Below are 16,382 nucleotides of genomic sequence, written 5' to 3' on the forward strand. Positions count from 1 at the left end.
GCAAAACTTTATTTCCTTCTGTAGAAAATAGTCTCACATTATAAAAATTAGCCACTGGTATGTATTTGAGTGATCATCAGAATGAGTGGCTGCAAGAGACACAATCAGAACTACAGCATGTCAACATCAATTTTCTCAAAGCAAATGTTAAGCAAAGTATCTTCAATTTAAAGGCAAACTGTAGAAGCTTCCTTATTATCTGCATGTTCATGGGTATTTTCAGTAACAGAATCTAAATGTTATTGTTTTAGAAGGTTAAGCAGTGAAATCATCACCTTAGTGTAGGTCATCCAAATTGATACAACTTCAAGAGCATATTTTTCAATTTTGGATGTGGTTCAGCAAATCAACACTGAATCCATTAAGACTGCGGCCTTATCATTTCCTCACCCATATTGTTTATCCTTTTACTATGCTCTGTTTATTTAAATATCTTCTTTCATCTTCTTATTCCTTCAAGCATGTCAAGTTTGCCCTCCAAAGAGATGTTTCCTGTATTTTGTTATTTACTTATGTTAGAAATTCTCAATTAACCAAACAGTACTTTACTGAAATGTAGTACCAGTTATTGGTTACAAGTTATTTTTAATAGGCAAGGAAATTCCAGTGAATGATTACTATTTACTTGATTTCCATAATATTTATATGTATTTTCTAATAAAAAAATGTGTACTTCCTTTTCCTTATCGCCTTGGCAATGAATGTTATCACATGTACTTATGTATCAAAATCTAGTTGGTATATTTTGTCAGTTAGAATGAACATCATGATGTGGTAGGAATTTTGATGATAGGAATTTCCTAGATAATCAGTATCAGACTAAGACTAATCTCTTGAAATAAAACTTTCTGATAAGAGTAGAACTTACATAAAACCAGACTGAAAACCTCAAAAAATTTTTAAAAGATTAGGCTGTGTAATAATTTTCTCTTCCTACATATGCATAGGTATGAAAATGAAACCAATAGAATAGGATTGTAAGTATCCTAACATGACTTATGTAGTAAGAGACTTCTGGGTAATTCCAGTTATTATCCATAGAAATAACTTTGTCTCTTATGATGTTGATGTGAGAAACAGAGGCAAAAGAGAAAAATTAGATCTCCTTACTGCCTAGAGCTCATTGACAAGCCTTTGAAACAGGCTGAGTAACCTTCCTCCAAGTTGCTCAGCTGTCTCAATGCTGACACTCTGCTAAGGGCAAAAGGCAATCTTAGCCTGACCCCCAGGATCCTGTGAGTTTACTTTAACATATAAAAATTCTTTTGGAGGGCAGCTCCAGTGGCTCAAGCGGTTTAGCGCTGCCTTCAGTCCAGGGTATGATCCTGGAGACCTGGATCCCACATTGGGCTCCCTGCTTGGAGCCTGCTTCTCCCTCTACCTCTCTCTCTCTCTCATGAATAAATAAATATTATTAAAAAATATAAAAATCAAAAAAGGTAAAAGGAAATAAAAATTCTTTTTGAAACTTCCTTTATCTCTAAGCCCCAAGTTCTATGTTGGCAATCATCCTCCAAGCATATGACCCAACCATGTACATCTGAAGGGGCTCATTACTAAGGGTTTATTAGATGGTAACAAATTACCTTTTGCCAGCAATAGTTAGCTTCCTCAAGGTCCTGGAAACGTTGCTTCCAAAGTTCCTTAGAGACTGACGCTCTCCCTAACCCTCTCCCAACTTGAAAATATATAATAGGCCCCTCCTCACAACTCCAGTGCAGCTCTTTCTGTTCACAGGGCCTATCTCTGTGCTTTAATAAAACCACCTTTTTGCACTGAAGATGTCTCAAGAATTCTTTCTTGGCCATCGGGTCTGAACCCCAAAATTTCTACATCTGTATGAACTGAGTTGTTAAGAACACTGGAATATAAAATCACTTTACTAGAAATTGGCAAAATTTTCAGATCTGTTTTATGGCATGCTATGTTCCTGTTGAAAAGATCAACAATTGATGGATGGGCTTCTTATAAGTACCATGTGGTTTCCATGCAATCATACAAACTTTCACAATTTCATTTTGGCTCCATGATGATGGATACGGAATATAAAGACGATACCCATGCCCTTTGATGTTACGGTTAATGGGCCCATTATTCACTATCACTTTCCTCTTCCTTTTAATGGAGATGCTGAGAAAGCAGACAAAAACAATGGCCTTTCATCTCTCTTTTGGTTAACTTGAGAAATACATTTTTGGTCTATTAAAAGCCAAAGCAGTAAGTTACCAGGCCTTTGTTCATGTCTTTCCTTACTGTTCAAAGCTTCCTCTGTTGCTGGCTGTTTCTGCTAGATTTGTGGGGATGGGGCTCAGCATCTTGTGATGGAAAAAACTTCCAGGGGATTCTGATGCAAGGTGTTTCTTCAAATACTGATTGCTGATGCCCAATTCCATGGGTCTAGGGTCAGGCCCCCAAATTTGCCTTTCTAACAGGGTTCCAGGTGATGTTAATCCCACGACCTGAGAACTGAACTCTGGTAATGGCATCTGTGAGTGAATCAGTCTGTGAATTTTCATAGACTTTCACTTCCATTATGTTACTATGATGAAAACTCACCAAAATTAAAGAAAATTAGACAAAAATACACTGTGTCAGCTTAGAAAACAGCTCTTTGAAAGAATGGTTTCATATGAAATATGAATATATGATAGAAATTACATAAATACCCTCTCTCTCTCTAAAATAAAATAAATCTTAAATAAAACAGGAGGGTGCACGTGGATGGCTCAGTTGAACTTCTGACTCTTGGTTTCAGCTCAGGTCTTGATCTCAGGGTTATCAGGTGGAGTCCCATGTGGGGCTCTGCACTCACTTCAGTCTGCTGAAGATTCTCTTTCCCTCTCCCACTGCCCCTACCTCCAACCCCTGCATGCTCTCTCTTTAAAATAAAATAAGTAAATCTTTTAAAAAACAAATTACACAACACCTACAAAGAGGTAAATCTTTGTTGAATGGATGAGTGAGGAAAAGGAAATAATTTGCCACTCATCTTAAACAAATAGAAATGCAAAATCCTGAAGCCCTGGCTGTTAGATATGGGATGTTTCCAGCAGAAAATATGAAGCTGCATCCCCGTCTTTTATTCTGTTTTTAAAAACCATGGGTTTTGAAGACTGCCATTATACTGCCACACATTAGTATGCTCCAATATTTTGGAAAAAAAGCCCATCAATGATTCTGTTCATATATTTAGTGGCCAGTGATACTATCTTGGGATTTTCTCCCTTGTAGTTATTTTTGTAGGATGGTCATCTGTCATTTTATAGAAAAATGATGCATTATCTTGGTTTCATTATGGAAACGATCAGGTGCCAGACATACCTGCTATTCAAAAGCAGTTCCCCTTCATCACAGCCTTCGACCTGTTAATGCATGATTCTGATTTTTTTGTAGGATGTGTCTTTCCGTAACAATAAAGTGCACTCCATTTCATTGTTTGTGGAAGATTACAGCTTCCTCCCCAGTTTTTTTTATTGGCCAAAGGAGTATTCTCTGTATGACAACTTTATCAAGATTCATCTTGAAATATTTTATTTGTTCTATTTTTTTTAATCCACAGGAATTAACTTTGCTCATGGATCACCCTTTCAAGGACACTATCCATTGTCACAGTTGACTGCTCCAGCATGTATTGGCAAGCATGCCCAGCATTCTGGGAGACAGACTTGAAATGAAAGAGAATGAAAATAGCTAGACATTCAGGAGTGTTTGAGGGTAGATTTGGTCTTAGAGAAACTTGCAAACTTAGAGAAACATTTCTTCTTTAGAAACGAGTCATGATTTTCTTTTTGATATAGTGGAGTAAAGATAGCTTGCTATTTGGCTCATTCAAAAATTCTTTTCTGAAACATTAGGACACCATAGCAGAAAACAAAGGGAAAGGGTGAGCAGTAACATTAGGAATTAAATAGCTGCCTGCAATCATGCATGTAGCACACACAAGGTTAGAGATGCATTGATGCAATGTGCCCATGAGCTGTTCAGCTGCTGCAGAGCTTAAGAGCGTGGTGACAATACATCAGAAAGAAATTGGAAAATATGCAAACACCTGCCAACACACCTGCCCTCCCGGCTGCCCCAAACTCAGAGCTAATTTTGTCGATGAAGCTGCCACCAGGCAACACTTTGTGAAGCTCATGAACTGCAGCATAATGGCGAAGTGGGTAGTTCTGGACTCGTACCTACGTGCATTAAAAGTCCGCCTAAGACCATTTAAAAATGGCTTCTTGGACAACATTACTTAAAATTTTTATCAGTTTTAATTTCCTCATTTGTAAAATGAATATAATAATAATTCCTTCCTGGTAGGAAGTGCCTGGCATATAATTAAGTATTCCCTAAATAACAGTAACAGAAGTAGTAAGTAGAATTATTGTGATTCTCAGGTATGTGGAGGCAAATGATAATAGATGGGCTGAGAGTACTAGGGCAGTCCTGTCCCAGTTTTGTTTTAGTAAACTAACTGCCAGGTCCTCCCATGGCTCAGCATTCATGGGGCATCATGTGAAGAGAATCCATCCCTGTGGGAGAAGATAGTCTTCATCACTGTATTGTCAGATAGAGAGGTGACTCAAGGTCACTTTATAGTACATGATTATATGTTTTAGATTTCACCACCAAACCCATGATAACACAAATTTAAATACCAAACACAATTCCATAGCAATGTACTATCCCGTGATATCCCCATATCCCACGCTGTTTATGTCTAAGTCCATTTACTTGGATGATAAATATTATCACTTGGGGATTTATCCTTGGCATCAGAAATGTTTACCATTTTTAAAATAAGCATAGTGGGATATTTCATTCAGGTGTGTAGTTTTCATTTTGGGGGAAAAGTAAACCCAGTTATCTATTTTTGTTTGTTTTTTCCTAGATGGGCTACTATACACTGTGGTTAAAAGGTAAGAGACATGTAAATGAACTTTAAAAAAATCAGGCTATCAATATTTTGGAAAGTTTTCTCTCTATATTCATTATTTCCAAATTGTTCGTACCTTCAGAAAAGTTAATAGTAATAAAAGAAACACCGGTGTACTCATCATCTCATTTAACCAATTATCATTATTTTGCTCATCCTTGCTACTTTTTGTTTCCTTTCTGTTGTATCATTTGAAGTTGCAGACATCATGACATTTTATCCCTAAATATGTCAGCATTGTATCTTAAGAACTCAGATATTCTACTACATAATCATATTATCTGAAGTACATCAAAAATGGCATTTTGAGGGGTGCCCGGCTAGCTCAGTCAGAAGAGCATGCAACCCTTGATCTAAGGGCCATGAGTTCAAGCCCCACATTGGGTGTAGAGATTAAATAAACTCTTAAGAAATGGCATCGTAATACGATAATGTTATCTAACATCAGTTAGGACCATAATTTAAAATGTATTTTCATAGGTAAGAATGTCAGCAGGAGTCTGGCTAACAAGATCCTGTTTCTTCCTAAAAATCCTCTGTAGGAGGAGAGGATACTTAAGATGAATATGCTTTCATCAGATTAATGTGCCACTTAAGAATTCAACAAATAACTTTAGTTTTCTAATTTAAAAGAATTACACGTCAGATAACATCTTTTTTTCCTAGATTTTGAGATTTGAGATTTTCAACATCACCATAACATTAAATTCAATCTCTTCAAGACAAAAACTACCGTGGATGCCTGGGTCATTCAGTTGGTTAAGCATCTGACTCTTTATTTCAGCTCAGGTCATGATCTCGGGATCATAAATTGGAGCCCCATGTCGGGCTCTGTGCTCAGCAGGGAGTCTGCTTGAGATTCTCCTTTTTTTCTCTGCCCCTCCCCCTGCTCTCTCCCACTCTCTGTCTCTGAAATTAATCTTAAAAAAAAAAAACAAACTACTTACTTTACACAATATACCGAATAGAAACCATGTGATGAATACTTTTGGAGTAAATACTGCTTTAAGCATGACAGAATAATCATATTGCTAGGAGTCACCAAGTTAATGAGTAGAGAAATGGCAATGACAGTACAATGAAGGTGACTGGTCACTTTTTGTTAATTCTATATCAAATGTTGTCCCCCTCCCAAGCCCATATACTTAAATGGTTCTAGGTAGATTACTTGATCTCTGCATCATTTTCTCCAACCATAAAATAGGAAGGATCCTATCACTATCCACATCACAAGGATATTAAGAGGATAAAGAATATAGGATGAAATTGCTTTTAGTTCACAGGCCAAAGGGCATAGTGTAAATTCTAGCTATTTGCATCTCTATATCTGCCCTAGTCCAGTATAATGCCAAGTACACTGTGACAACATTATAAATCGCTAGAACTTTTGTTATGAGGTGGCAAGGGTCTGGTAAAACATCTTCTCAACAGCTCATAAAATTCAGTAAACATTCAGTTCTTTGTTATTCTTATGATAAGTATAGTCACGTTAAATTATATGCAATTCCCACTTCATAGGTTAAAAATGATCTAATATTAGCAATTTCCTAGGGTTCAACCTGGCAGTTGTGATAGCTGCAGTCTACTACTATTTTAACAACTGCTGTTATTATTCAAAATATCACCCCAGCATTCAAATTGTGTAAGCTCCTACACATGCTTTGGAGAATATTTGGCACGCGGCATTCATGAGGGCGAGTACTATGGTTATTAATTTTGTAAAGTCCAAATATTGCCATATTAATTGCCGTTGGCACTCCAACATTTTATGCACACCCTTTCTTCCATCAGTATTACAAAGACATATATTGTGATGAGTTAGAAATGTGACCGGAAACCCACAAAAGATAGATGTTCTCATTCAGGAGCTAATATTACAAAGAGATTCTCCAGCACATTTCTTTACTAAAGTAAGGGATTTCAGAAAAAAAGCAAAGCTTGCTGTTTTAGCAGCTTTATTGCTTTGTTTTTTTTTTTCTTCTAAGGCAATAAAACAAACATTCCAATGTCTTCAAAGTCTTAATCCTAGCAAAGCTATTTTTCTTTATAAGCAATAGGCCTAGATTTCAAAATGAGCAGCAAGTTCCAAACAACAGCAGCACAGAGATAACACAGAGTCCCAGAGCAATTCATTGACCTTACAGCAGGGAATAATGATGCATCATCAGAATCCGCTTGGGCAGTATCACTTTGCCAAGAAGCATTAGGCTTTCTTTTTAAGTAAGATTTGATTCTGCTGCTATTTCTAGAGAGCTGGAGAGCATTTATATCAATGAAATGCAAACACGCTCTTTTATTCACCTAACATGATCACACCTACCTACTGAAAAGGAAGTAAGATTGGGGGCAGGGTTCAGATTCATCAGTTTTTCATATGCAAAGCTTCCTTTTAAGTCATCTTCGTGGAATGGGAGAACCTTTTCATAAACATCCAGTGCCTTCAATACATATGCAAACATTACCACTGAAAACATGCAATTTTAGCACCACTTGAGGAGGAGGAACTCTGCATCCCCATATTTTTTGTCTTAGTTATTATTATTGAGGAGTTTTTATTATTTGCGTGGAGAGAGAAAGAGAGAGAGAGAGAGAGCGTTTGTGTGCATGTGTGTCTAGGGGATATTTATCTGATACTCCTCAGAAGGAGCAGAGGATGATAAAATTATAAAATATAATAAAGCATAATTAGGTTTTATGAAGTTCTTAACATAAATATTTATTTAAAAGAGGACAACAGTCTCAAAATACAGTCACTTGTGCTAAGCCCCCTATCATCAAAGCTAGACTTAATTACAGTTTCAACTCTCCCAGAAGTGGAATCTTAAACCAATGAATCAGAGATCATCTGATCAGAACTAGTGAAATAACCTGTTTAAAAAGAAGGTGAGGGAAGCCCCGGTGGCCCAGCAGTTTAGCGCTGCCTTCAGCCCAGGGCGTGATCCTGGAGACCCGGGATCCAGTCCCACATGGGGCTCCCTGCATGGATCCTGCTTCTCCCTCTGCCTGTTTCTCTGCCTCTCTCTCTCTCTCTCTCTCTCTCTCTCTCTGTGTGCCTCTCATTGAATAAATAAATAAAATATTTAAGAAAAATAAATAAAAAAAGGAAGGTGATGCTGCTTCAACCAATCTGTTGTTTGCTAGTATAACTTCATGTTCCTGCTCCCCCTGTCATCAGCTAGACCCTAAGCTAGACCTTTACTGCCCACCTGCTCATACTAACCTTTGTCTTACATTTTCCCTTAAGCTCTTCTTTCAAGCTTACCTCTTATCTCAGGCAAATGAAACCAGAAACCATCCCTCAAATGGTAGCAATGCCCCCCTCACACACACACAAGATTTTCCTCTGCCCATATCATGCAGACCCTTTGAGCTAAACCCCAGATTCACACAGCTTGGAGTGACCTTTGGAATGACCTACAATCACCTTTATCTCATTGTAATACTAAAATCTCCACCCAAGGAGGAGCACAAGCCTTATTTACATAACACAACATATGAAAAGGCATGTTTTTTCAAGGTGCATGCACAGCCCTACGCCTGCCTCTAGGGATGACAAGACATATTTCCCTATGTAAATATTCATCTTAACCCTCAACAAAAGGAACCCATTCACCCTTGCTTAGAGAGGCTTGGCTTTGGAAGCCATCCTCGTGGTCTCCGTATTTGGTGCAAATACATTTTCTTTGTGTGCCAGCTTAACCTGGTGCAGTTTCTGACTCACCAAGGAGCAAACTCACACTGGTTCAGTTATACCCTCTGCCTATAAAAGTCTTTCATTTAGTACAGCTCCTCCGTGTTCTTTTCTATCTGCTAGATTGGATGCTGCCCAATTCATGAATCATTGGATAAAGCCAATAAGATCTTTAAAATTTACTCAGTTGAATTTCATTTTTTAACAATAGGGAAGAAAATGTTCTGATTTTTTTTCACTTCCCTTATTTAGAAGAAGAAGAAGAAGAAGAAGAAGAAGAAGAAGAAGAAGAAGAAGAAGAATCATGGCAGGTGTTTTTTCAAAAGACCAAACACATTTAGTCAGAATTTTGAGGACAAAACTTTTTCATATAGCAGTTTTAGAAGTAACAAAACTGGATGATTTGGTAGTAACAGAAAAGCACACACCAATTGTATTGTTAGCATGTGTATGTATACAACTAACTCTATAAAGTATGCATTTAATTTTCAATAAGTATTATGTACCCATTATTTGAAACCACCCCACCCTTGTTTTCTGTTACTCACTGACTTAGAATGTCTCTATTACCAGTGTTCTGTTTGGGGGTGCTTTCTGCTTTTTAAAAATTTGTTTTCAAGTGGGCCTTTGGCTAAGCACAGATAGCCTGAGAACATTTATATCAGGGGGATGTTAAAGCAGAGTATCTATGATATCACTAGACCTCTAACTCCCATTTCACCCCATTGAGTGTTCGTCACATGCTCTACACTTCTGGGGGTGCTGAGAATCTAGCAGACCATGAACTCAGCCACCACTTCTTGCTCCAGTGAGGAGTTGGCTAGCATGAGTCCCACGGTCCACAGCGCCTGTCCCCACACCCCCATCTCCTTGTGAATCTGGACTTCAGTCTTCAAGGTAACTATTTAGAAGAGAAAACAAGATTCTTCTAGATCATCACGGGATGATCTAGAAGGTAGTGTCAGAATTGTTGTGGCCTGTACAATAGATGGTCAAGTACCTTCTTTGATTTGGAATGACAAAGCCTCAAGTTCATTAGGTTTCTTTCCAACTCCCCATGACATCTATTAACTTAACTTGATTTCTCCATTCAAGGGAAAAAAAGAGAGAGAGAGAGAGAGAGAGAGAGCAAGAGAGGTACCAATTCTTTCATAAAGATATCTTCAAAGCTGTAACACCCAATGAGATAAGGTCTGTCATTCCAAAATTATGTTTGGAACTCTACTACCCTCTAAGAAGCTTTGGTTATGTTGAGAAGTTTACCTACAGTGGTACTGGTGGTGGGGAAGAGGAAGAGGAATATAGCAGTAGCCATACGAGTAGTACTATCCACGGCAAATCACCACTCAGCACACTCAAGCGTTGGGCACGGTGTAAGCATTTGGTATGGATTAAGGCATTTAATTTTCAAAATCACCTGTTAAATGAGATGTGATACTAGTAGTCCCATTTTTCAAATGATGAAACTGAAGCTCGCAGAAGTTCAGAAAACTTGGCCAAGTTCACCTAGCTGGGATGAAAACTGGAACCAGAGTAGGTCTAGACTCAGCTTTCATGGTTTTAATGATTATGATCTACTACCTCATTTCTATTTCCCATTACTGTGAGAGCATCCGTAGAAACGTTATCCTGTATTTTTCTTAGCAAAGTTTTGAAAGATAAAGATACTATAGTCAAGAGGATTAAATGCCTTTCCCAAGGTCACTCAGTGATAGATGTGAGAGTATAAACCAAGTTTTCACTCTTCTTTCTACTATATCATTAAATGCCTGTTTTCTAAGAATTTGGTATATACAGAGATCTCAAATTCAATATTCCAGTGAGAAACATAACTAAACTACTTTAATTCCTTGGGTATTAACCTGGTACCAGTGGAAAGGGAGATGAACAAAACCTTGGTGATTTTAATCAAAGTCACTCTCAAATGTCAGCACTAGACAGGGCACTCCTGGCTCCCTTGCCCTTCACATAGGAGCTCCAGCTGCAGGCTCATGCTGCCTCTCCACAAGCCTATCCTGGATTCCTATATAACTGCATTAATTAGCCTAGCAGGAGGAAAAAGAAAAAAAAAAAAAAAAACGAATAAACAAGCATCAATGTTGACTTTAAAACTCAAAGGAAACAATTAACAATGACCTTCACAGTGACTTGAAGAACACAACGCAGGAGCCCTAAGCAGGAGCCCTAACCATATTTTCAATTCCTTAAGGATGTTTATTCCTTGGAGTCTGCAATATTTGTCAATATTTCACCCATAAGGATTTATTTTATCCTGAAGTGAAACTTCCTTTTCTTCTCTATTATTTTCCCGTAAATCAGGCCCACAAATGGCTCTCTGCTTTAATTAACTGCCTTTTGTATCATTTTCTTACAGAAGCTGCTGAATCTGTTTAATTATTCACGGGGGAAGAGGGGAGACATTTAGACACATTACCATAAATGTAGAAAAGGAGAGCTAGAAATATCAACGCAGAGCTCCCCTGAACTCCAGATTCATGTATCAAGCTCTCCTCCTTCACCTCCACCTGGATCCCTATTATCCTTCTCAAGCTTACAAATGACCCCCCCACCCAAACCCCCCACCACTCTGGCCCAATCTCTCCCTTTCAGTCTTTTCTCAACACAGTGGCCACAATGAGACTCTTACACAATCAGTCAATTACACTTGAATTTAATATAATTTTCTATGTCAGTTGTCTCTCAAGAAAAAAGTCAGTCATGTCACTCCTTTCTCAAAGCCTACCAAGTAGTTTTCTTTCTCCCTCAGAGGAAAGCCAAAGTCCTTTCAGTGGGATCCAAGTCTCCTTGATGTTTGCAGCCTCTGGCCTCAGCCTTCTCCAGCACCCCTGCGGCTGCATCAGCATACCCAGATTCGCCAGACAGCCTGCCACGTAGGGCCCTGGGTGCTGTCTCCATCTGGAACATCCAGATGTCCACTTAGTACCTGTCTGCGTCCCATCTGCACAGATATGACCTGTTCGGCTAGGCTTTCTTTCATTTCCTCCTGTACTGTAGATTCCAACACTGTCCCCTCCTTGTTTTATTTCTCTCCAGGGCACCCATCACCATATCAGACACTATATGTGCTGTCTGAATTTACTCTGTTCCTTGTTGTATGCTCCCTATTCTATAATGTCAGCAGCATGAGGGGAAGTTTTGGTCCATTTTGTTCACACTATTATTCCCAATGCATAGAACATCTCCTGGCACACATTAAATGCTCCATGTGTATTTCCTGAATTGATGAATAAAGGAGTGAATGAATGAAGTACGAATGGAATTTCATTTTGTAAAATAAAGAAAACAGACCAGGTGTGCTCTTGGCTACTTGGGAGCACTGAAGAACCTATCAAATTAATGGCCTGATATGGTTGGATGTTCTGGCAAAGATAAATAACAATGGATATCGTTTCTAGATGTATTTGCCCAAAGGAGTCAAGCAACACAGTGACCCTAAGCACAGTCAGTAGCCATTCAGTAGGGAGGGATTTTATTATGTGGTTTTCAACTTTCAATCTCCCCATATCCATAGGCCATTTGCAAACGTTCTTTATCTTGTCCTACTATTCTGTTGTCCATAATTGCATCTAAAGTCTCTAAGCTGATATGCTTCAGCCACATGCCTTTGGGCAGGTCACTTTACCAGCCTGGGCTCTTTGTAGAGAAAAGGGTTTAAGCTCCACCAAGCAAACTGCACATACAAATCCAGCAGAAATTCTTCTGGAACATCATGGCAGGCAGGGGGCAGTATCTGCAGATGTCTTGGGGAAACTTCCCTTCTAGTCCAAGATGCTTTCTTTGCCCTTGGCCCACATAGCAGTTTCAAAAGAAAAGTTATGACTTAGAAGAAACAGAAGGTTTTGTTACTTGAGAGGGTAAAATGTTTAAGTGGGAGAAGTTATCACTACGTTAACCTCAGTATTTATAATTTGTGGTGAGCTGGCTCCTGCTATTAGGTACAACACTCATAGCTGTCACCTCCCTGAGTAGTTCACAAGGAGCAAAAAATAAACTCGTCAGCTGCAGCGTCACACTGTTTCTCTGTACCTGAGAAAGTCCTGATGCCAACAATTTTGAAGATCACCATTAAAGAATATTTTCGCTCTTTTATATTTCATGTTTAATTAAATTGCTGAGGGGCTAATTTTTTTCAGCCCAGAAATATGTGTTCTCATAATTTTATGTTCATATTTAGTGGCCTTGCACCTCTCAGGCTTATCACCATCATTTGTAAGCAGCATTTTTACTGAGAAACTTTACCTAAAAAAGGAGAAAAACGGAGTCTTTGTACCCAGTTTAATGCAACTTCCCACTATGAAGGGGAGTGACAACGTGTCACTTCTGTCATACAGACTCCCCCTGTAGAGCTGAACTAAAAAACAAGAAATTTTTCAACATCTGATTGCTTCAACAGTTTATTTAAAAGCAGATCCATGTAACACTGAAAAAAATAAAACAAAATCCTGAATCCTGAAGTATGGATTTAGGAAGAATATAACTATACAGTTGAGTCAGCTACCATGTCTAATATATCCAATACAAAACAAAACAAAGCAAAAAAAAAATGTCAAACACCTATACACAAAAATAAAAACACACTCCTCTTCCTGTCCTAATTCTGGTTGAAAGAGATCACAAAACCATGAGTAGAATTTACACAAGTAAAATATATAATGCCCCAAGAAGCTAAGTTCAACTGGACTAAATACTTTCTAGAAACACAGACATGAAAGGACTTTAATTTAAGAGGGGCCCAGGCTCCAGGAAAACATGCTTAGGTGCACTGAGACAGAGAGAGGGATAGGTGTTTGTCTTTCTTTTTAAAGACCTCATAGACATAAGTCCTATCAGTTATTTATTTTTTAAGAAAGTTTTCCAGATGTTGAATTGTGTGACTTTTCAAGCTGGAAGGTCTGTCAAGTTCATTTAGTCTGAGAACTTGATCTTACAGATGGGAGCACTGAGCTCAGAGGAGGCCTACTAAATCAGAGTCAGGCAAGATGGGACCAAGGGGGTCCTTATTTTGCCCCCAGGGTTTTTCTTTCTTTTTTTAAAAAATGCTTTATTTATTTCTTTGACAAAAAGAGAGAAAGAAAGAAAGAAAGAAAGAAAGAAAGAAAGAAAGAGAAAGAAAGAAAGAAAGAAAGAAAGAAAGAAAGAAAGAAAGAAAGAAAGAAAGAAAAGAAAGAGCCCACAAGTAGGCAGAGCAGCAGGCAGAGGGAGAGGGAGAAGCAGACTCCCTGCTGAGCAGAGAACCTGATGGGGGGCTCCATCCCAGGACCCTGGGATCATGACCTGAGCCAAAGGCTGATGCTTCAGCAATTGAGCCACCCAGGTGCCCCCCCCCCAGTCATTTTCTTAGTAATCAATTTGGAGACCATCCCCTGTAGTATATGGCCCTCCTTGGAGAATGATAGAATTTGCTTAAAATTGAAGAAGACTAAAAATTCAAGGTCTCACTTGACAGATGAGTAAGCAGATGCCCATGAGTGCTCTGCATCATTTAAAATCCAGTGAAAATAGAGTATATTTGTTGGCCACATACTATTTTTCTTTATACAACAAAATAGGATTTAAAAATATTTGGTAGCCCCACGGCCCTTGGTTCAAATAACATCCAACACAGAAGCCAATGTTAAAAGTGCTGTAGGCTGAGCTTTGCTAAAGAAAATATGAATGAGGATCTCACGGCCGCATTCCCTATTAAGCCTCAGGAGGGTACCTTGGACATATGCTTGAGGCTACCAGGGGAGAAAGAACATGGTTTAACTTTCAGCTCATGTGTCTCTAAGACAAATAACCCTCTTCATCTATTTCTAAAGCATCCGTCATTGCTGTGTCTCCTCTTTCCCAGGCCCACATTTATTTTGGCATTGTCAGAGGGGTGGGTAACATGTATACACTGAGCATTCACTATCCCAGGCACCATCCTAGCTCTCAAGGAGCTCTGAACCAAGAACTTAACAAGCATCTGGCATCTAGAACTGAAGCGCATGTCCCCATGCGGAGTGACACTGAGCTGCCATAAGGAATGTTCAGGGAGCGTCTACCAGCGCTGTGTCACCAGAGAAGCAATGCTTTCATGCGCAACAGAGAGGGAGGCATTCTGTGGAATTTTGAGTGGGTCTCATTTCTGTTTTGCCTCCTTTTGGTCATTCTGTTATTGTGAGTGTGCAATGATGTCTATTCACTTAGACCTCCGTAAATGGAGGCTGACACAACAATTTGGAGTGTATCTTTCTGAAATATTGAGAGTATTCAGTATCGATAGGGGGAATCTGGGGAAAATATTTAAAGGTGGGGTTGGCAATGGCTTTATTATACCCACTGAAAATAAACTGAGTTCACTAATATTGAGGAGTTAGAAAGGAAAAAAAAAGAAAAATTGGCAACATTCCCACAAAACATTGAATTGTTGACTCCTTTGTTTTGCGCAAAAGAGCACTCATAACTCTCTTCCAGCAATGGGCTTTTAAAACATTTCTGCTTTCCGTTTAATCTAATAGCTAAGAAAGGGAAAGCTGAATATTCAAAACAAAACAAAGCAATTAGGTTTACCTTCAAATCCAAAAATAACAGTTTTTTTTTTTTTTTTTGCCGAATTCAAATGCAGCCATTAAAGAAAACATTTGCTGATGATGAGACAAGAGAGAACATTGCCCCAGATGTCAGTGCTGTTTATCACCGCAGAACTGAACATCAGAAACCAATTCACATATCACAATGGCTGTGATGGCCACTAATCATGAGCCACCTTTCTTTCTTAAACAAAGTCACATCTTTCTCACTTTCAAGAATTTTTGAAGCTGAATGCTTTTAAGATACATGGAGATTGATCTTCAGATTCAAAGTACCCTAGCAGTTCAAGATTGTTATCAATAGGCCTAGTGCTGGGGGCTGGCATTTGAAATCCCTGGAAGAGGATAAATGCAGGCAGTTGCTGCAGTGTGAACTGTAGGTAGTGATATATCAGCTACTCACCAACTTGCTCTGCTTCTGGGGAAATAGCAAATGATCATTCATTAACTCAGCAAAGTCACACGAAGGAAACATCTAAGAAATACATTAACACATGACACAGTAGGATTTTGTGGCCAATCAAGTCCATCCATTCAGCCCTGACCTTTTGCAGGATGCTTTGAAGTTACAAAAAAAAAAAAAAAAAAAAGAGCAGTAGGATTATGATTTACCCAAAAGATAAGTTTCAGTGAGAAAAAGAAAATAATGTTCTGAGATATGTGAACATAGTAAACGAGACAGAGATATTTCTTAGGACTTATTTCTTATTATGAAAAGACATTATCCCTACTTCTAATGTGCTCACAATTTAGGCTAGTATAGATACTAACAGCTGCTTTGGGCCGGAATAAGTATAAATAGCTACCCAATCTCTGGTAGATTTTGCTCAAGACCAGACAAAAGTCCTTCGTAATTCAATCCAATTCCAGCAGTCCGTTCCATTTACGTCTGTACTGGTCCGTTGTTTCCATCTCCCTTTGCTCTCGTGTTGGGCCCTGTACCTCTCATCTCTGTGCCAGCTTCCCTGCCTTTCCCTTTCTAGAATTTTTCTGCTTCAGAGAAGACAAAAATAAGTCTTTAGTAGATAACATCTCATATTTTACTCACCACATGATGCACAATAACTTTGAAGATCTGCACATCTTTATCATGTCCATGCTGTGCTGTGTAAGGTGGGCACGGTTGTAGGAGAGAGAAAAGGCTTGGCCATGGCAAATGATTTCTGGGAGGCTCTTCTTCTCAAGGCCT

General features: G+C 38.7%; 1 protein-coding gene across 7 annotated transcripts in view; it reads right to left on the reverse strand.

Moving 5' to 3' along the window:
- DLGAP1 (DLG associated protein 1) overlaps positions 1–16,382 on the reverse strand; it is an 871,196-nt gene that overhangs the window by 663,741 nt on the left and 191,073 nt on the right. For 5 of the 7 annotated variants that reach the window (XM_035718633.2, XM_049111854.1, XM_049111853.1 and 2 more), the window contains exon 3: positions 16,242–16,380. The exons of the other annotated variants lie outside the window; for them this stretch is intronic. The gene's annotated coding sequence lies outside the window, so the exon portion shown is untranslated. The remainder of the gene's footprint in view (positions 1–16,241; positions 16,381–16,382) is intronic. 7 annotated transcript variants of the gene reach the window in all.

This window comes from Canis lupus, chromosome 7, assembly GCF_003254725.2.
Source record: "Canis lupus dingo isolate Sandy chromosome 7, ASM325472v2, whole genome shotgun sequence".
NCBI classification, from domain to species: Eukaryota; Metazoa; Chordata; class Mammalia; order Carnivora; family Canidae; genus Canis; species Canis lupus.